The following is a 21,214-nucleotide window of genomic DNA, read 5'->3' as shown; positions in this document are numbered from 1 at the left end:
AGGAGGTTTTCTGGTGAGGGATCCTGAAATTATGCACAGTCTAGCCAGGGCTGGACTGTCACTTTCTTGAGAGTTCCACCAAGACTTCAAGCATTCTTCTATATTAAAAATGATGGGAAATTTTCAGCAGTTTTTATCCTTAAGTAAATTGTATCTGGGAATTAACTCTGTGCCCAGAAATTCTGAGAAATAATTTTGTGAATAGTGGAGTATATCCATAATTAATACAAATGGTGAGTTTATGATGGCAAGACAAGCCATTACTAAAGAAAAGGGTGTTATTCTAATCTGTTTGACCCAGCACATATAGTGTGACTTCTGAGCTTTGAGTTGCAAACACCTCTGCTTGTCATTCTGCTTTCCCCTCACATGCTAATTTAAAGATCACAGGTTCTCTTTATTTAAGGTGAGAAAACCATTTTTTTTAAATCATTCTATTGTCAAAGTAGGTCATGATCGAAGTAGTTATATTAATACAATGGATTCAATGACATGGTCATATATTCCTTTCCAGGGAAGAGCACTCCTCTTAGGACAGACCTGTTGTAGAATGTTGTCTGTACATTTTCTGTCAACATCTTTTTTCCCTTTGCTACAAAAACAAACAAACACACATAACTTGATAAACTGTTTTCTTGTTATTTTCTTTTTACAGTTGGAAATAAGATCTTTTGGGGAAAAATATTTTCAAAGCGTGTAAAATGCACACACACACAGCCCCCTAAAATATACCACCTCTCTAATACTTAAATTGGTAAGATACCAATTAATTACCTTTGTTTCCCTAGATATTTTCACCTGTTGATGAAAAATGCTGACATTTGTCCATCCATTCAAAATGTAATCATCTTTTTCATTTGCAGTGTGGTTAGTATGCCATTGAACGGTTTTTAAAAAATTGCTACGTAGGCACAAATTCTGCCTTTGACAGGAAAAAATGCGTTGGTGCTTTGAGGTGGACCCTTAAGGCTTTGGATGGATGGACAGAGGCAAGAGAACTTGGGTGCGAAGAAGCAGTGGTGTTTGGCATGAGCTAAGTGGAGTGCAGAAAGCTAGTTTGGAAATAAAGGGGAAAGTCAAAGTATTTAGAGTTCTGAAAACAGCAGAGCTAACCCTGCCTGTATCTTAGCTCAAAGTTACAATAGGTTTTAAGGCAGGTGGCCAGCAATTTGTTACCATTAATAGTTAAAGTACATTACCAAAATTTGTGGCTTAATTTTCTTTTCTTTCCTCCTTCTTAAAATATATTATGTGACTTGGATGCAAGAAGAAGGGGGGGAAGAATGATGGATAGTGATTCCAGGAAGAGAGAGATGGAGAATGCTGGTTTAAGTTGTGGAGAGCAATGAAAGACTTAGAGATGGGAGGGGGCAGAATAAAAAAGCCTTTGACTGTGTGGATCACAATAAACTGGAAAATTCTTAAAGAGATGGGAATACCAGACCATCTTACCTGACTCCTGAGAAACCTGTATGCCTGTCAAGAAGCAACAGTTAGAACTGGACATGGAACAACAGACTACTTCAAAATTGGGAAAGGAGTATATCAAGGCTGTATATTGTCACCCTGCCTATTCAACTTCTATACAGAGTACATCATGCAAAATGCCAGGCTGGATGAAGATCAAGCTGTAATCAAGATTGCTGGGAGAAATATCAATAACCACATATATGCAGATAACACTACCCTAAATGGCAGAAAGCAAAGAGGAACTAAACAGCCTCTTGATAAAGGTAAAAGGGGAGAGTGAAAAAAACTGGCTTAAAACTCAACATTCAAAAAACGAAGATCATGGCATCCAGTCCCATCACTTCATGGCAAATAGATGGGGAAACAACGGAAACATTAACAGACTATTTTCTTGGGCTCCAAAATCACTGATGGTAGTGACTGCAGCCATGAAATTCAAAGACGCTTGCTCCTTGGAAGAAAAGCTATGACAAACAAAAACAGCATATTAAAACACAGAGACATTACTCTGCCGACAAAGGCCCATCTAGTCAAACCTATGGTTTTTAACATAGTCGTGTATGGATGTGAGAGTTGGACCATAAAGAAGGCTGAGCACCAAAGAACTGATGCTTTCAAATTGTGGTGATGAAGAAGACTCTTGAGAGTCCCTTGGACTTTAAGGGGATCAAACCAGTCAATCCTAAAGGAGATCAACCCTGAATATTCACTGGAAGGACTGATGTTGAAGGTGAGACTCCAATACTCTGGCTACCTGATGCAAAGAGCTGACTCACTGGAAAAGACCCTGATGCTGCAGCTTGAGAAATGCAGCTTGAGGGAAAGCTTGAGGGCAGAAAGAGAAGGGGGCGATAGAGGATGAGATGGTTAGATGGCATCACTGACTCAATGAACATGAATTTGAGCAAGCTCCAGGTGATGGTGAAGGACAGGGAAGCCTGGTATGCTGCAGTCCATGGGGTTGCAAACAGTCAGACACAACATAGTGACTGAACAACTACAACAAAGAATTAAAGATATGCTCACAGAGAAACTTGGCATTAAATACATCTATTCTAGTGGGCAGATGTGGCTGAACTTTAATCCTAGTTAGTACATTCTGGCATATTCCCCACAACCTATATTGTCAGCATCTGTAGCTACAGGGGTTGCTGAAGCACATGTTTGAACTGAAGGATCTTTTTTAATGAATTATTCCTCTTCACAGGCACTATCAGATGGAACCTTCTTTAAATTATCACTTAAGAATGGATATCCTCCTGTTCTGAGAAAATTTTTGAAAATGGCTAGGCTAATCATGGCATTATTTCAGTCAAGCTGTGTCCTGAATTGTCACATAGAGTAAAGGTCAATTTTAATCCTAAAGTACTGCATCCTCGAGAGATATAAGAATATTTTTGTTTTGGAAGACATGGTTTAACCTAACAAATCAGAAAGAATTAATGTCAAAGTTAGCATCAAAGATTTTTGAGGACAGTAAATAAAAGAAAAAGACTTTGACAAAGTTTTATTTCCTTAAAAAGGGTAAACACATGCCAAAACCTCTGAACAACACGCTAGCCAAAAATGTATCAGTGGTTTTAATTAGACACATCTCCTCCCATCTTACAATGCTAACTTACAATGAGCTCTGCATTGACAAAACAATTTCTAGCTTCTGTTTTGTTTGCAAATATTGCTATCAATCATCCTGATTCTTTGCTAATGATTGTCACTTCAAGTTAGAATTTTCAAATAACTGTCTTTTATAATACATAAGCTACTGATACTAGTCATGGTAAAACGTTAAACTCTAAAGGCCATTACCAAAAAAACAAACAACAAAACACAGTACATTCCTAATAGGAGAGGCACCAAGCAGAAAGAGAATCCAGAAAGAAATTTCATCAACAATTCCGTTTCATTGTGCTAAAGCCCTTAGAGAAATGCCCTTTGTTCTAAGGAACAGAAAGCTTGCATCTTAATTTCCAACGAAGAAATGCTCACTTGTTGGTTATTTTAAAGTGTAATAGTAAAGATAATACAGAAAGCATACCAGAATTCTGAAATGGCTATTAAACAGAAGCAGTTGAAGGACACTCCTGTGAACAGATTAAACTGTGCCTCTCACAGGCTTAAAACCTACCAAGTAATATAAATGAGGTCTTGATGATTTTTTTCCCCCTGAATATGAAATTTTCTTGGACCAGAAGTTGTACAATGTAGAATTATGGGCTTGTTTCAAGGCTGCAAGCTTAAAAAAAGATCTTGTCATCCACTTAAATGGCCAGCTGACTACAGAAATAAAAAATATCTAAAAAATAAAAATAAAATCAGAGTCAAACTAAAAATGTTTCCTGTTTGTCTTTATTCTGAAGAAGCCTTGAATGTTCTGTGGATAATAGGTTTATCTCAGTGCTGAAGACTAAAACCAGAAATGAAAAAACGCTATGAAAAGCATATGATTGTTCACAATGGAATGGAAACTGGATTTCAGGTTTACAAGATTAAATCCAATTCAGACATAAAATGTTCCCAGATTTAAGTCAAAATGACAGCCACACAGATAACTATGTAAATAAGCATAAATGTACCCAAATGTGAGAGCATTTTCTCTACACTCAAGGAGGAACTGTTTGAACTGAAAGGTGATCCATTTCTGTTAATGATCTCCTTATATTTACAAAGAGTTTTAGTTGAAAGGACCTACTGTACAGCATAGGGAACTCTGCTCAATGCTATGTGGCAGCCGGGATGGGAGGGGAGCGTGGGGAGAATGGATACATGTATATGTATGGCTGAGTCCCTTTGCTGTTCACCTGGAACTATCACAACATTGCTAATCAACTGTATCCCAATACAAAATAACAAGTCAAAAAAAATTTTTTTTGTTGATATTCATTGCTTCAGGCAACTTTAAAGTTGGAAAATACTCTCAAGGAAAAAAAATTACGTTTTCATGTTAACTATTGGGTGATTAAATATATTTCTGGCTTAGGGAGAAAATAAGTCAGCAATAGTCAAGATTACTTCATGGTCTAACTCAGGGACACCTTTTCGTCACCAAATCATATTTACGTAAGAAATGAAGACTGAGTAAAAATTAGCAAGGACAAGAAGCAATGACATACTAGTAAGGTTGCTGTAGTTGTTATTGTTTAGTCGCTAAGTTGTGTCTGACTTTTGTGATCATGTGGACTGTAGCCCAACAGGCTCCTCTGTCCATGAGATTTCCCAGGCAAGAGTACTGGAGTGGGGTGTTACTTCTTTTTCCAGGGGATCTTCCTGACCCAGGGATTGAACCTGCATGTCCTGTGTCTCCTGCATTGGCAGGCAAATTCTTTACCACTGAGTCACCAGGGAAGCCCATTAGCGAAGTTAACAGACATTTTTTCACCCATGAGATACCACCCACTTATCCAAGCAAAGACTATCAATTTCATTTTACTCTTGAAAATAATAAGAAGGCAAGATTTTAATTAGGCTATTCATACTGCTACTTCAAAATCTGAAAGCTCATTCAGGGACATAAGATAAGGCCCAAGGACAGTTGCTTTGAGAAGGCTGGTCATCAAGAAAACCTACTTTACAAATTGGATTGTATTACTTTCCTACTATTGGCAGTAACAAACTCCCACAAAGTTAGTGGGTTGAAACTGACATGATTTATGATGTTATAGTTCTGAAGGTCAGAAGTCTCCAATGAGTCTCATGGGATTAAAATCAAGGTATTCCCAGGGCTGCATTCTTTCTGGAGGTTCTGGGGAAAATCTGCTCCTTTGCCTTTTTGCGTCTCCCCAGATATTCCAAACCACTCTCCTCACCTTAAATTCCTAAACTTACTCACACATGCAAAGTCTCTTTTTGACCTGTCAGGTAACATAGTCAACATTTCCAGGGATTAAGACATGAACCTCTTGGAGGGACTATTTTCATCTTACCACATGGTTTAGGCTGATTGACAGCAGAGTCTAAAGGCCCTCTTCTATTGTGACAGAGAGGAATCCCCTACAGAGGGCAAACTTTCAACTTTATTCTTGGTTTGCTAGATCCAAAAGCAGTCTCTTCAGCTCAAGAAAGCATTTTAGAATTCAACGGGCTGAGTCACACTGTTAAGGATTGTCCTGAAATGACTCATGAATATATAAATTCAAAAATTTACTTGAATTTGCATTAGTAACAAATGACTTATCATATACTATTAATACCATAAATGGGCAAGGCACCAATGATTAGGATTTCTAGTGAAACGTGCAGTCAGAAATTAGCATGTACTCAGTCTATCCCAAATGTCACAGGTTCTAAAGTGCCATCTTATACTATTTTTCAACAAGTTTATTTGGCTTGTGACCACCCTCTGAATTTCAATTTAAAAATATATGCTATAGGGACTTCCCCGGTGGTTCAGTGGTGAAGACTGTCCTCCCATTGCACGGGGCATAGGTTCAATCCCTAGTTGGAGAAGTAGGACCCCACATGCCACCTGGTGTGGCCAAAAAAGAAAAAGCAATTGAACTTGTTTCTACGGCATGTTAAACAATCTTGTGTTTAATATGTCATAGAAACACACACACTAAAGGCTCCATCAGGTGCATTTTCCTATCGCAGCAATCCATTTATTCTAAACTTTAAAACCCTTAAATACCTAAGGAAGAGTCTTCATCTCGAGTGGCCTGATGAACAGCAGCATTTGACACAAATGGTAATCCCTTCTTTTCTGCGACACTTTTTTCACCTGATTTATGGTACACTATATTCTCTCGTCTCGTCTTCAATTTCACCACTGCTCCTTTTTCCATTCTCATTTGCTAGCTCCCTCTTCAGTTTCCTCCATCTTTCAAGTTTGAAGGGCTCCCAGGGTACAGTCTGTGGACCTCTTTTCTCTTCATCCGCACCAGCGGTTCTCAAAGGGGGTGATGCCCTCCTGCAGAAGGTATTTCACAATGTCTGGAGATGTCCACACAGCTGGTGGAGGGCTGACTGCTGGCATCTGGTGTGTAGAGGGCCTGCTGGGTGCTGCACGGGACAGCTGTTCACAACGAGCACTATCCACACCTAAGATCAACAGTGCCAAGGCTGGGAAGAAAAATATAGAGAGTCCAGGAGCTGGTGAGGGACAGGGAAGCCTGGCGAGCTGCAGTCCATGGGTTTGCAAAGAGCTGGACACGCCTGAGTGACCGAACTGAACTGAATAGAGAAGTTGAGACATGTAACAGTGTATGGCCAGATGGCATCCCTGACTCGATGGACGTGAGTCTGAGTGAACTCCAGGAGATGGTGATGGACACGGAGGCCTGGCGTGCTGCGATTCATTGGGTGGCAGAATCAGACACGACTGAGCGACTGAACTGAACTGATCAGGACTTGCACCCCTAAATCTGATCTTAAATGTTCTTAGCCAATTTCTTCTAAATCAAAGTATGACAGTTTGATAGCAATAAAGGTTTCTGTGCTGCAACCTTTTTAAAATTAAGATAACTCTATTTTGTAAATCTCAGAACTATGTAAGTAGGTGCTATCATATTCCAAAGAATGCCAATTGTAATGAATAAAATGAACTGCACTGTTTTCTAAATCTTAGAACAAATTATTATTTTCATTAGCCACACTCAGGCATTGGGTCTCCTGCATTTCTGCCATGTCGAGAGATACTGATCCTCCCCTGATGTTTGTGTACCAAGCTGAACGAGTCAAGCAGGAAGCTGCTCTCTATTACGTGTGTGTCTTCAATTTCTACAGGAGGAACCAGAATAAAACCTGCCAGAGAGTGGCCAATAACTGGTTTAGGAGATTTTAATCTTTATATCTATGTTCATTGTTTCCCACAGAGACTTTCATTTTGTGAAACAAAAACCTTCAATTATAGGATCAAAGCTAGGAACAATGATAAAAATTTCTCTTGGGGAAAATGTTTAATAGAAAAATCTCCAGGTCTATCAAACATAGAAATGAAGAGCACAGCTCCCAACTCTCCAAAAAGTGAAAAGAGAATTTGTCTCATTGCTAAAGTTTCTTTTTACTACTAGGCTGTAAGACAAGAATAATTTCTACTTCAGTTGCATGGCAGGTGAATCCTGAGACATCACTAAGGTACAGCTGGGATTTATCAAGCATGTGTTCTGAGAAGAGAGATTCTTAAAATAGCAATATGCCCAGAGCACGCCTGTCTTCAATCAGACAATTTCAGAAGGAAGTAAAATTTCTTAAGGAGACACATGTGTATCTGACTCACGGTTTCTTTGAAGGCTGGAAGCTTGATGGGGCTTCCCATATTCCCAAGAGCATTCCCCTCGAGAACGTGCATTATGAGGGACAGAGTCCTTGACATTATTCACAGTGGCATGCCCATGCTGTGTCAAGAGGACCGTCACTCTAAATAGGAAACCTCAGACTTCGCTTTTCTTATTTGTCAAGGCCAATTGAATAAGCAACAAGATTTGGGAGAAAGAATATTCTTTACTTAGCTATGTTTACACAAAGGGTCCATGCCTGCCCCCCCCCCCCCACAAAAAAAAGTTAAAAAATGATTTGGCAAGTGGTAATTCAAAATACACCCTTCAGTCTAAAGCATTTTTGAAACAATTTGAGAAATTCTAGATGCCTACCTGCTATGAGCGTACGTGTGCACACACAGTCATTAAGTCGTGTCCGACTCTGCGACCCCGTGAACTAAGAACCATTTCCTTCTTCAGGGGATCTTCCAGACCCAGGGATTGAACCTGCATCTCTTGCACCTTCTGCACTGGCAGGAGGATTGTTTACCACCTGGGAAGCCTCACCTATGTGCTATAATGACATTTAAACACCAATAACATTTAACATCAACATTTCCATGGGTGTTTACTGAGCACCCACAGTAAATATCTATTACATGAATTTACTATTCCACAATAGAAACAAAATTGAACACTGGCCTAGAATGTATATTTGTGTACTGCTCCAGACCACTAAGATGGAATATTTGGTATAAGACCACTAAGATTCAACTTAGTAAGTAATAATAACTTGTTTCACCAAGCACTTACTATATTCCAAATTCTTAGTGTTCCAAGGACTTGTTATGCAAAATGTCTTATTTACAGTTCAGAGAACATGTCCATTTTGCAGATAAAAAAAACTAAAGAACAAGATTAAATAAATTGTACAAGAACCCAGAACTTTTCAGTGATGGTGCTGGGACTTAAACCAAGGCAGCCAAGTGTTAGCCCAGGGCCCTTAACCACTACATTGGGTTCCTATCCAAAATATTAGACTATTTCCTCATTGGTTCTTTCAAAGGTAGTGTATCATCACTTTTTCTAGTTCTCCATCACGCCACCATTCACAAATGTAAATAATCACTTACTCTTGAAAGCCACTTGTTCTTCAAAAAAAGTATTCCTTTTAAGTCATATTAACAAGGCTATTAATTTCAATAGAGAGAAATAGCTTGAAGAAGATAAACTAAAGCAGTGTCCTTGCCCAAGAGGTCAAAGTCTCTGGAGAATGCATCTCAAAAAGCCAACGCATACTAGAAGCTGACTCTTTCAATCTGACGTTTGCCTCCTTTTTTCGTATGCTGACAGGCATATTCCCTGGATCACTTAATGGTTGGACATACTTTCGGATTTTACACAATTCTCCATGTGATTTCTTTGTAATCTGTGGCATAATAATTTTCTGCCTCTGTGTCCTCCTACTTAGAGTGATGTACTCTGTAGTTCTAGCTGTCCAAAAGGACACGCTGTATTCCTGTGTTTTGGATCTTAAAATCTAGTATTCAAAAATTGAGGACACATGTCCAAGACTATATCTAAGGAAACATTAAATCATATAGATCTTACGGTCCCATGGTCCCACGGAAGATCCCATGTGCTACAAGTAAGACTTGGTACAAATACATGAGTAAATAAACAAATTTTTATAAAAGAAATGAGGAATAAAGTATGCTAGGAGATTATACATATGGTGGAAAGAAGAGAAAGTAAAAGCAGCGTGCAGGAAAAACAAGGCAGGAAATGAGGGGCAGACCACAGTTTAAACAGGGTGGCCAGGGCAGACACACTGAGAAGGTGAATTTGAGCAAAAACAGTATAGAAAGGAAGTGAACCACTCTGAGAAAAGCTGTGTAAGGCTGAGAAAAAATCCAGGGCAAGAACTGTCTTCCATGTTTACTTTTACCAGGTTCTGCCAATTTTGCCTTTGGAAATTTCAGTATACTGGGATATCCTTTGGGCATGAATCTCTAAGTGTGTATCTGAAAAAGTAATTCTGCTTGTTTCAGTAACTTTTCTTGTAAATATAGCTATGTTTGCATAGTCATAAATATCATTCAGAAAGAATGAGCATAAAAGTATTTCGATTATGGTAAAGAAAGTTATTAATTTATATAAGCAAATAATATTTATTTAGGGGATAATTATAATTGAAAATCTGAGTTCCTAAGAAATCCCCAAACTTTTGAGTTTCTGATTTCTTGTAAATTAAGGTAGTCCGTAGACAAAAGATTATGAGATACCATGGTAGAATCTTAAATTGAGACAGATCTAAAGTAGCTTGACACTAGAGATGAATTTATTTAATCTTTCTCATAAAGAAGATGTATATTATTCTTCCAGGATTCCCTCCTGCAAACCCAAACCTGAATCTACAAAAGCAAGGGCTGGTTCTAAACAACAACAACAAAAAATTGCCAAGATTATAACCCAACTAGAGACAGAATTTGATTTTCTGTGAGCACGTTAATTCTGCTTCACTGGCAAAATGGCTTTAGGTCCAAGTAGCAAAAAAGCGGGTAATAATTCCTGACAAGGACAAGGAAATAAGTTTTTAGTTTTCTTCCTGAATCAACAGGGGGAGGGACAGGGCAGGGGGTTGTAGGACAGAAGTGACTTTTTAATGTATATTTTTCTAAATGTCCTTTAAGAAGCAAAGCCCAATGGTACTGTAGAAATAAAAACTTTAGAGAAAGAGTCAAATGAGTAAAATATGACTTTAAAACTAAAAAAAAAGGAAAAGTGAATTTCTTTTAAAATATACTATAGCAACTCTTTCCATTTTAAAAAAAAATTTAGGCTTTTTATTCTAGAGCTAAATGAGTTACAGTTAGGTTTTAAATTTTCAACCAAGTAATAACACAATAGAACTATAACCTAATCCCAATTTTAGGAAGTCATCATAATACTTCAAATATAAGGGCTAGTTGTTTCTCTAAACGCCAAAAGCTAATAGCTTAAAAAAAAATTCTGTATTTGTCTAGTTCATCCTTTCTAATGTCACAAAAGATTATCTTCACATCCTTACAGAACTCAGATTGCTGCCTGCGAAATGAAAGGCTAAAACTATATTAATATATATATAAAGAAAAGAGTGGATAAAAGTTAATTTTCTTTATTTACTCTTTATTTAAAAGAAACATTGAGATGGTAGGCTTAGGGGTAACTTATTTTCTACTTGTGTTTTGCAAGATATATTTTAAAACAGGATATATTTTATAAGTTTTAATTTGAGTGAGATAAGAGAGCTAGAGATGGGAGTGAGAATTGAGGAAAACTGGCAAAAAGTGAAAGTCTTAAACAAAAAATGTCCGGTCCTAGTCTGAGTTGGAGGAAGGCCTGGCATTTCCAGTAATCGCAAACCAGTGGCTCAATGTGGTCCCTTCGGCAGCTCAGGAGGCCTTTGGAACAAGTGTTTCTATGGAAGGTGAGGAATGGATTAGAAGCCAACTTTCTCCCACCTTCTAACTTGATCCCTGATAATATGGCAAGAGTTTAAGCAGATCTGAAGGTGGGTGCTGGTCTTCTAACATGTATGTACAAGTGCACATTTTCTAACTATGCACCTTCTCCTAGCAAATCCTAAGTGTTTCTCAACGTGGTCCACTGACTACTCGCATCAGAGCCTCTGGGTGCTTGTTACCGTGGCAGATTCTCCCTTCCCAGACCTAGACCTGAATCTAGAGAGTTCTATGGTCCAAATGTCTGTGTTCCCTTTAAAATCGGTGCCGAAACCCTAACCTCCAGTGTGACACTGGTAGGAGATGGGGCCTTTGGGAGACAGCAGAGATTGCCTGAATGGAATCGGTGTCTTTATAAAAGAAAGTTCCACACGAGGGTGGAGAGAGACGATGGCCATCTAAGGAGCAGGACCTTTCCAGATATGGAACCTGCCTGCCGCTGTCTTGATCGTGAACTTTTCAGTCTCCAGAACTGTGAGAACACTTTGTTGCTTAAGCAACTCAGTCTATGGTCCTGTGTTATAGCAGCCTGAACAGACTAAGAAAAAGTAACCCTAAAAGTCTGCACTTCAGTACACCTCTTAGGAGACGTTTAGACTTGAACTTGATCGACCCACGTCAGGATCAAACAGCTTCCTGTCTTTGGCCAACACCATCCCTCCTGGTTCTTTGATTTCCTGCCCCAAATATAACACAACTGTAACGCACAGAAAAATCAGTTATATCCTACAATCAAATTTAAAAACTTCTAATACCATATTTACAAAAAAAGAATAAAGAAAAGAAAAAAAAATCAGTGCATTACAAAGAGCAAAGACTCTGACAAAAGAGAGGAAAACAAAAAGAAAGAAAGTTGTTGTTGAGTCACTCAGTCATGTCCAACTCTTTGCAATCCTATGGATGGTAGCCCGCCAGGCTCCCTGGTCCAGGGGATTTCCTAGGCAAGAATACTGGAGTGGGTTGTCATTCCCTTCTCCAGAGGATCTTCCTGACCCAGGGACTGAACCCAGGTCTCCTGCCTTGGCAGGCAGATTCTTTACCACTGAGCCACCAGGAAGACCCAAAGAAGGAAGAGTGGCACACATCTCTTGTGCTCTGCACTGGCAATAGAGACAGGACACTACACTGTAGCTGCCCGAGGACTCTGAAGATGAGAAGGTAAGTCTACATCTCGCTAAGCTTCTCATTTATGTGAGAATGTAATACACACATTAGCCTCATTCTTTGCCCTTTAGACAGATAACTAACACATAGGAACTTTTCTTCATAGATAAGCTATGTCAGTTGAAAGATACACTTTTTAAGGAATTCCTTGGAGGAGGAGAATTTAGTCAAATAGCATAGATCAAAGATACTTACCTCCTAGTTAATATAAATTTATGAAGTCTTTTGGCTCACAGAACCAAATTTTGTTGAATTTGTACTGCTAAGAGTTTATCTGGGCCAAAAGTATGGAGAGTTCTGATTCATTCATTCTTTCATATTGTAATTCAACAAATATTTATTAAGTGCTGACTACATGCAAGGCATTGAGAAGAGTTGATTATGCTCAAGGCATTGAGAAGGGTTGACAAAACAGATATACTCCCTGAGCCCTTGGAGACTTTAAAGCTTTTGGGGGGTAATAGACAAATGAACGGGAAAGTGGAGGAATAGATAATAAGGAAACACTCCAGTAATAGGTGAGGAGAAAATGGAACCCTCCTGCCACTGTTGGTGGGAAGGTAAATTGATACAGCCACTATGGAGAACAGTATGGAAATTTCTTAAAAACAAACAAACAAACAAACAGAACTACCATATGACCCAGGTTAAATTGGCATATAACCTGAGAAAACCATAACTCAAAAAGACACATGTACCCCAATGTTTACTGAAGCACTATTTACAATAGCCAGAACATGGAAACAATCTGAATGCCCAAGAACAGATGAATAAAGAAGATGTGATACATATGTGCAATGGAGTATTGCTCAGCCATTAAAAGGAATGAAACCGGGTCATCTGTAGAGATGTAGATGAACCTGGAGTCTGTCATACACAGTGAAGCAAGACAGAAAGAGAAAAACAAATATATTAATGCATATATATAGAATCTAGAAAAATCGTACAGATGAACCTATTAGAAGGTTAGGAATAAAGACATAGACATACAGAACAGACATGGGGAAGGGAAGGGTGGCATGAACTGTGAGATTAGGATTGACATATATATGCTGCTGCTGCTGCTAAGTCACTTCAGTCGTGTCCAACTCTGTGTGACCCCACAGAGGGCAGCCCACCAGGCTCCCCCGTCCCTGGGATTCTCCTAGCTAGTAGGAACCCTCTATACAGCACAGAAGCTCAGCCCCATGCTCTGTGATGACCTTGTTGGGTGGGTGCCATGGAAAGGAGGCTCAAGAGGAAGAGATATATGTAGCTGATCCGTTTCATGCTAGAAACTAATACAACATTGTAAAGCAATTATACCCCAATTAAAAAAAGAATAAGGATGCTCTTTAACCCATGTTTAGACCAAATGAGTGAGTGGGAATAGCATGGGCAGAGGGAGAAACCACATTCAAGCAACTATAAGAAATTTAGTGGGCTTGATCTTCAAATTCCAAGAGGTTTTGAGAGTTTTGAGCTGACAGCCCAAGAAATAGGTAGAAGCAAGAGTATGAGGGCTCTTATAGATTATGTTAAAAAGTTTCTTTTTAATCCTAAGAGCAACAGGAAGCCACTGAAGACTTTAAATAAATGAAGTCAATATGCTCTTATTTGTGATATGTAAAGATTGCTCACTGATAAGATGAAGGCAGGACCTTGTCTAAGTCTTGAATGAGTGGCGCAGGTTTTAGATAAGGGCAGGTCCTGGAGCTGAGGAAAAGGGAGGAGAGTGCAGTATGGTTTTAGGCAGTCTCCAGTTTGAACATTCCAAGCTGAGGAGTCATTTCATAGGAACAGATCATAAACTTTAATAATGCTCAGTGTAAGGAAGGGTGTATGAGGTTAGTCAAGTGACTTCTGCAAATTATTTTCACTCTACCCATCCATGAGTATAGGGAACCCAGCAAAGTATATTATTTCCTCATGGTTTTGGTGCTTATCATGATCTTGGCTATACAATTATGCTCCTTCCTATAATGTGTCAAACAGTGGATGTGCAATGATGTCAGGACTAAGAAAACATTCACCCATTTTCCTAACCAACAAGGCAGAACTTTTAAAGTTCTAAGCCCATGAAGATCTAATGCATAAGTGACTGATTACCAAGATTTTGTTATGAATTTTATAGTCATGTCTCAAAAGTAAAATATACCTTTTTAAAGTACAGGTTTATCTTGCTTTAAACAACAGATTCCCCAGAAAACTGTTTAATTGTACAATTGTTTAATTATATACAATTGTATAAATTATTTTAAACTATTTTGAGAAACTTTGGGGAGCTTCCCTACTGAAGAGGAACTGAATGATTACTTGTAAAGATCAAATCTTGTTATTGTAGTATATATTTTTGCAAGTGAGGCACATCTATACTGGATTGCTCTAGCTTCTCGCCAGCTGAGAGGAGAGTGTCCCCAGTGTCATTTCCTGGAATGTCCCTAATCTCTCAAGAGATGCCCCACCACCAGGGCAAACATTACAGAGAGTGATGTGCTCTGCAGATGGCCTCTGACTGGAACCCTAGTTTCAGCAGGATGCATCCTTAGGGAGGTTGTCTGAGGATGGCGGTATACTGAGCTGCTGATCACAATGCCTTTCTCCCTGGCTCCCTTCCAGCAAATGGTCTAGGGCTAGTCACGTGATGGAGTTCTGGCAATGACGCAAAAAGTAGAAGTAGCCACATGGGTTTCTTGCTTAAGCTGACATGCCCTTTCAGAGTTTTGCTGCTGTGCACTTCTTTCCTGCTCTGTCACAGAGCAGATGCCTGGTTGCAGCCACCATGTAGCCATAGGAGAGAAAGCTGGCAGCACAGAACGGTGAGATAAGCTTGGTTTTCAGATGGCATCACTGGGCTGCTTTACAACTCTGGATTTCTGTTGAATGAAACAAGGAAATCTCTATACTTAATTAAGGTTCTATTTGTTGATTTTTCTGTTAGTTTCCAACATACTCTTAATCAGCACCCTGAATTTCTATTCAAACTTCTCTTTGCTACTGATATATATGGAATTCTGTGGCGAGTTGATGACACTGGCTGGGAACAAGCAAGCCGTTACCTCCAAAACATAAATGTTTATATAGTGACATTTCTAGAGCCTCCCTATAGAAAAAAATGCTGGGCTACCTGATCTACTGTGTTGTTACCAAAAACCAGCAGGGAAACAAAACCCCCAAACTCTCTACATTCTGCCAAGGCATTTTGGCCACAGTTACCTTCACTTAGTTGAGCTTGATTGGTCAAGTATTAAAAATGACTGAGCTCTGAATGCTAAAGCAGAAAAGACACACTGACCCAAGGATATAACTTTCTAAAAAATCAAGAACCAGATGCTTTATGGATAATTTGGGGCAAATTAAAGTTATGCAATAATAAGCACTGTGCAAACCAGCCAAAAGCATTAACCACCAGGGACTGGATGGTTCTCTTTGCACAAACATGAGCTAAAGTTCACAACAGCTACCGGCTATTGTGCAACCTGTCTGGCAGACTCCAGGATCTTCAGACTAGTTTATAAGCACATGACGATAAGTCTTTATAGGATACCAAACACAGTAAAGTCATCCTTATGCATGTATGTATTTATATTGGCACTTAAAAGGAATAAATGTTGGTAAGTACATATTTCTGTTCACGGAAATAATATGTGAGTTTAAACATCACAAGAGACTTCTCACTCCCACTCATATATAGAAGTTCCGGCTGCACTGTTTTTTAGTTTTCTTTGCATATAATAAAAATTTCAGTTAAGGGAGCTTCCTAAGCATTAATACTATACTACGTGTAGGGGCTGCACCTGGACATTGAACTCAAAATGATGGAACACAAAAAGTGTCTGCCACAGTGATTTTCAAATTCCTATAAGCCATCTGGAGCTATGCCCAGGAATTTAAATTTGCACAGAGAGAAACTGAGTTTCAGAGAGGTGAGACCAAGTGCTTATGTAATTAACAAGAAGAGTCATCTGGCCTGCTTAAATCTAGTTGTGTGGATTATTTCATTTGAACTGCTCAAATTGTTTATTAAACTGATTAGAACTGACCACGGGACTTTCAAATCCCCAGTTCATTTTATGACATAGAGGTCAACTTTTAAGAAATTAAATGGTTTTTTAGAAACAGGATGAGTATTTATAGAATGATCAGCAACAAATCCAAGTTACTACAGTGTACGTGAACTAGTAAAATATAAGCTCAAAGGCACTGGCTGATTTATTTTAAAATATTTGTTAAATACATATATTCATAGAACTATCTGGGGGAATCTGTTAAAAAACAAAAACAGAAATTCTGACTCTCTGGGTCCTATGGGGGAGAGGAGAGCCCAACAACATGAATGTTGACAACGGCTAAATGAATCTGACCCAGGAAGGCCTGTGGACCTCCCTTTGAGAAATGCTAATCTATATGCTTCTAGATGCTAGAGATGCAAAGCTCAGACTGTTCAGACTAGTGAGAGGCAAAAAGAAACAACAATTTTCCAATGCCTTCAAAGTATTCCGAGAGGAGTGAAGGCATAAAACTGAGTGCACAAGTGAGACTAAGCTCCTTTGTGACATGAACTAGTTTTAAAAGAGTGGAACAGCAAAAGAACGGGAGGGAAGCGCTCCGGCAGAAAGAAGCACGGCAAGGACAAGCACTGGGTAAGGCTTGCTGGGAACTGAACGAGGAGTTTGGACTCACTGAGACACCCAAGGAGTCGGAAATGAGGTGGGAGAGTTGGGAAGTGGTGTCCCGAATGACTTTTCTATGCGGGACTTGTTTGAACTTTTGAAGGCACAGGAGGTAGCTGAGGGTTGAGGCATGAGGGGCAGAGTTAAATTCAATTTTTAGAAAGCTTGCAGGCCATAGTCACACAGAGGACACCTGGGAGGAATGCAATCTGATGGAGGCAGAGAGGCCAGGGAACTGCAGTTCTCAAGAGAAGCAGCCAGGACTGGTGAAGGCACGTGCATGCCATTTGGGAGATGGTAATGACCAACTTAGATAGCATATTCACAAGCAGAGACGTGACTTTGCCAACAAAGGTCCGTCTAGTCAAGGCTATGGTTTTTTCAGTGGTCATGTATGGATGTGAGAGTTGGACTGTGAAGAAAGCTGAGCGCTGAAGAATTGATGCTTGTGAACTGTGGTGTTGCAGAAGACTCTTGAGAGTCCCTTGGACTACAAGGAGATCCAACCAGTCCATTCTGAAGATCAGCCCTGGGTGTTCTTTGGAAGGAATGATGCTAAAGCTGAAACTTCAGTACTTTGGCCACCTCATGAGAACAGTTGACTCATTGGAAAAGACTCTGATGCTGGGAGGGATTGGGGGCAGGAGGAGAAGGGGATGACAGAGGATGAGATGGCTGGATGGCATCACGGACTCGATGGACGTGAGTCTGAGTGAACTCCAGGAGGTGGTGATGGACAGGGAGGCCTGGTGTGCTGCAATTCATGGGGTCGCAAAGAGTCGGACACGACTGAGTGACTGAACTGAACCCACAATAATCATTCCCTATGTGGACTGAAGTGAATTCAATAGGCGAGGAACAGATAGGTCTTAGCAACTAATATGGCTGTGCTCAGTCACTCGGTCATGTTCAACTCTTTGCAACCCCATGGACTGCAGCCTGCCGTGGGATTTTACAGGCAAGAATACTGGAGTGGGTAGCCATTTCCTTTTCCAGGAGATCACTCCAGCCCAGGGATCGAACCTGTGTCTCTAGTGTCTCCTACATTGGCAGGTAAATTTTTTCTTACCACTAGTGCCACTTGGGAAGCCCTTAGCAACTAAGCTAACGTGGAGAGAAAGACAAAAAGGAGAGGTTAGGTGATGGTTCTTAGGTTTCTGGTTTGTGTGACTTGGTAACTGGTGTTAGTTTTGTGGGTGGGGAGTAAAGAAGTCACATTTTAATATTTATTAATAAAGAGAGTTAATAAGATTGTGTGACTTGCTGGTAGAGATTAAGAGACCCATAGGGCGTGGGACTTAGAAATGTCTGGGTTGGTCTGGTATCTATTTGGAAGCCATCCACGTCTGCGTGGTGATGGCTTAAGTCACAAAACTGGATGAGATCATCCAGGGGGAATGTCCTGAAAATCAAGGTAGAGCCTAACTGGGAGGGAGGGAGGAAGGGAGGCAGTGATAGTCTCTCAGTCGTGTCCAACTCTTTGCGACCCTATGGACTGTACCCTGCCAGGCTCCTCTGTCCATGGATTCTCCAGGCAAGAGTACTGGAGTGGGTTGCCATTTCCTTCTCCAACTGGGAGGGAGGTATCACCATTTAAGGGGGAGGTGAAAAGAAACGAGTAGCAAAGAACAAGAGAGAATCAAAAGGTAAGAAGAAAACCTAGGAGTATCATGGAAAAAAGGTCACAGCAGAGAGGGTCAAGCAAGTGTCCCGGAGCAATCAAGACAGATAAGTGCTGATAAAGAGTGTTCCAAAGGCTTGCCTCCTCTGTGCAAGGATCATTCATTTCTTCAAATATTTACTGAAGTCCCTGAGTGCCAGATGCTGGAAAGATAAACCTCAAGGACAGCATCATCCTACTTTGAAAGCATAACAAAAGCACTTCGATTTCCTTACAAATGATGCACTTTGTAGACGTGAATGGAAATTGGATTCATATGCAAAGCACTGGGGGAAACTGCAGGTGGGCAGACAGCAAAAAGAGGTGAGGTGACCTGCTTCAGAAGGAAGGAGTCTGAGATGAAAGGGGGGACAGGAAGAAAAGGCACTGCAGCATCACCTCCTCATCCTGAGCTTTTCTCTGTTTAACCCTGACTTAACTCCATCTTAAGGATGTCTCCCTGGGGAGCAAAGTCCTCTGCTGAGAAGTCCTTATTTCCCAAAAGACTCTTTTGGTATTGCAAGAAGAATAAGATAGGAAAGAGTTAAACTCACCAAATTTAACTGAAATGTTTCTGGACTACATTTTTGAAACCTCATCTCATAGTTATTTAGCACAGTGCCTTAGTTTCGTTCTGTTTTTTGTTTTTTTTTGTTTGTTTGTTTTTTGTTTTTTTAATAAAACAAGTCTTTCAGGTTTTTTAATTACCAAAAAACTTTTTTAAAAAAAACTTTCTGACTCTGTGGTTGTGCCTTCCATACTTTGACCAGGATTTTCTGTTCCTCAGTAAGGAGAGTGAGCCTGACCCAGTCACAGACCCATTTAGCACACATGGGCCCACCACAGGCCCTGCTGATATGTTTTTTCATTTTAGGTAACCTCTCAAGAACTTCAGGTCTCACAGCATGAACTTCTCAGCACACACCACATACAGATTTTGGTGCTTTCCCCAATCCTCTTGGTATAGAAGCAAGTGATTCTACTACCAGGGGTTCAATACTGCCTAGTTTTATTAGAGGTTGTATTTCAGGAGAGCCTGCGATGGTGCGTCAAGCTTGGGACCATTATGCTGAATGCCTCTAAACACCATTCCTGGAAGAGCTTCCACTTTTTAAAATGACTCTGCAAACTTGACCTCTAAGCCTCTAAAACAAGTAGTCAGAAACCCTGTTTTTATACCTTTAGAAAATAAGAATGCATACCATCTGTACTTTAGCAAGAGTAAAGCCTGTGATTATTTCAGTAAAGGAAAACGTAGGAAGGAAGAAAAAGAGGTCTGAAAAACAAAAAACAAAAAACACCTTATCACAGAAACATCCAGTCTTCTGGGATTGTCATTTAAAGAGCGGTGGAAATCACATAAACTCAGAATTCTGCTCTTTGCTTCTTCTTGGCTGGAAGCCCGAGGACACAGGTCAAAGTTTGGTAGGGAAAATGGCACCTTTGGAAATTTTATAGTCTGGCCTTATATAACGGTCAAGAAATACAATAAAACTGGTTTCTTTGGTTTCCTTAGAAGACTGGAAATCAAGAGACCTTTGGGGTTAATATAAGTACATTTTAGTTTCTTCCAGCACTAGATTTCAGAGGTTCCTAACTCTGAGCTGGTATTAAATCTACCTCGGTTGAGTATAAACCTGGTACTGCCTGGCTGCCTTTAGTGATTTTGCACTTTATGGCTGCCTCCTCTTAAAAAGTGCACCATTGTGACTAATCTCTTGGGCAGTACGTTCGAAAGTGAAAGTGAAGTCGCTCAGTCGTGTCCAACTCTTTGCGACCCCATGGACTGTAAGTCTACAACACTCCTCCATCCATGGGATTTTCCAGGCAAGAGTACTGGAATGGGTTGCCATTGCCTTCTCCAGAGGATCTTCCCAACCCAGGGATCAAACCTGGGTCTCCAGCATTGTAGGCAGATGCTTTACCATCTGAGCCACCAGGGAAGTCCAGCAGAGGGCAAAGTCAATCTGAAATGGAGCAAACAAACTCACCTTCCACTCCCTGGCAAGGAGGACATTTTCACTGTTGATAATGAACCAAACTTGGGTCTACTTACCCATGCACAGTACAATGTACCAACACCAGGTTGTTGTGAAGAAAAGGGCAGTTTAGGTAAGGTACCAGACAAGGAGTCCAGGGCAGCCAGCGCTCAAAGAGCCTGAGCTCCCCGAGCGTTCCAGCAAAGCACTTCTAAAGGCAGGGTGAGAGAGGGGTGTCCCAGGGCAAGCGATCAGCTCAGGCACAATTCTCTGATTGGTGGATGGTGAGGTAATAGGGCGGCGTCACAGGACTTAATGAGTCTTAGGTGCCAGGAGGTCTTGGGGCTGCATGCTCATGGTCATTAAGTAGTTAATTGCTTTTACTTGGCGGTAATTTTAGCCTCTGATGTGCATCAGGTGGTATTATCTAACCACCTCTGAGAGGAGCTGAAGCAGAGGGTATGGGGGAGGAAGTCTGTCCCAAGAAGGCCCTACAAGGTCCTGCTTGATTACATGAAGAAACATTACCGTTGACCAGGTTTTACAAGTTATTTTGACTATACTGGAATCACTTAAGCTGATGCTTCTAGTGCTG

General features: G+C 40.2%; 1 protein-coding gene and 1 pseudogene across 4 annotated transcripts in view; both read right to left on the bottom strand.

Moving 5' to 3' along the window:
• Nucleotides 1-21,214, bottom strand: part of ELOVL6 (ELOVL fatty acid elongase 6) — a 139,066-nt gene that overhangs the window by 66,927 nt on the left and 50,925 nt on the right. The window contains exon 1 of one of the 4 annotated variants that reach the window (XM_060416794.1): nucleotides 20,697-20,832. The exons of the other annotated variants lie outside the window; for them this stretch is intronic. The gene's annotated coding sequence lies outside the window, so the exon portion shown is untranslated. Of the gene's footprint in view, nucleotides 1-20,696; nucleotides 20,833-21,214 lie in introns of those variants that run through there. 4 annotated transcript variants of the gene reach the window in all.
• On the bottom strand, nucleotides 1,426-20,690 carry LOC132659925 (large ribosomal subunit protein eL34-like; annotated as a pseudogene).

Source organism: Ovis aries, chromosome 6 (assembly GCF_016772045.2).
Source record: "Ovis aries strain OAR_USU_Benz2616 breed Rambouillet chromosome 6, ARS-UI_Ramb_v3.0, whole genome shotgun sequence".
In the NCBI taxonomy this organism is placed as follows: Eukaryota; Metazoa; Chordata; class Mammalia; order Artiodactyla; family Bovidae; genus Ovis; species Ovis aries.
This window is presented reverse-complemented; position numbering and strand designations above follow the sequence as displayed.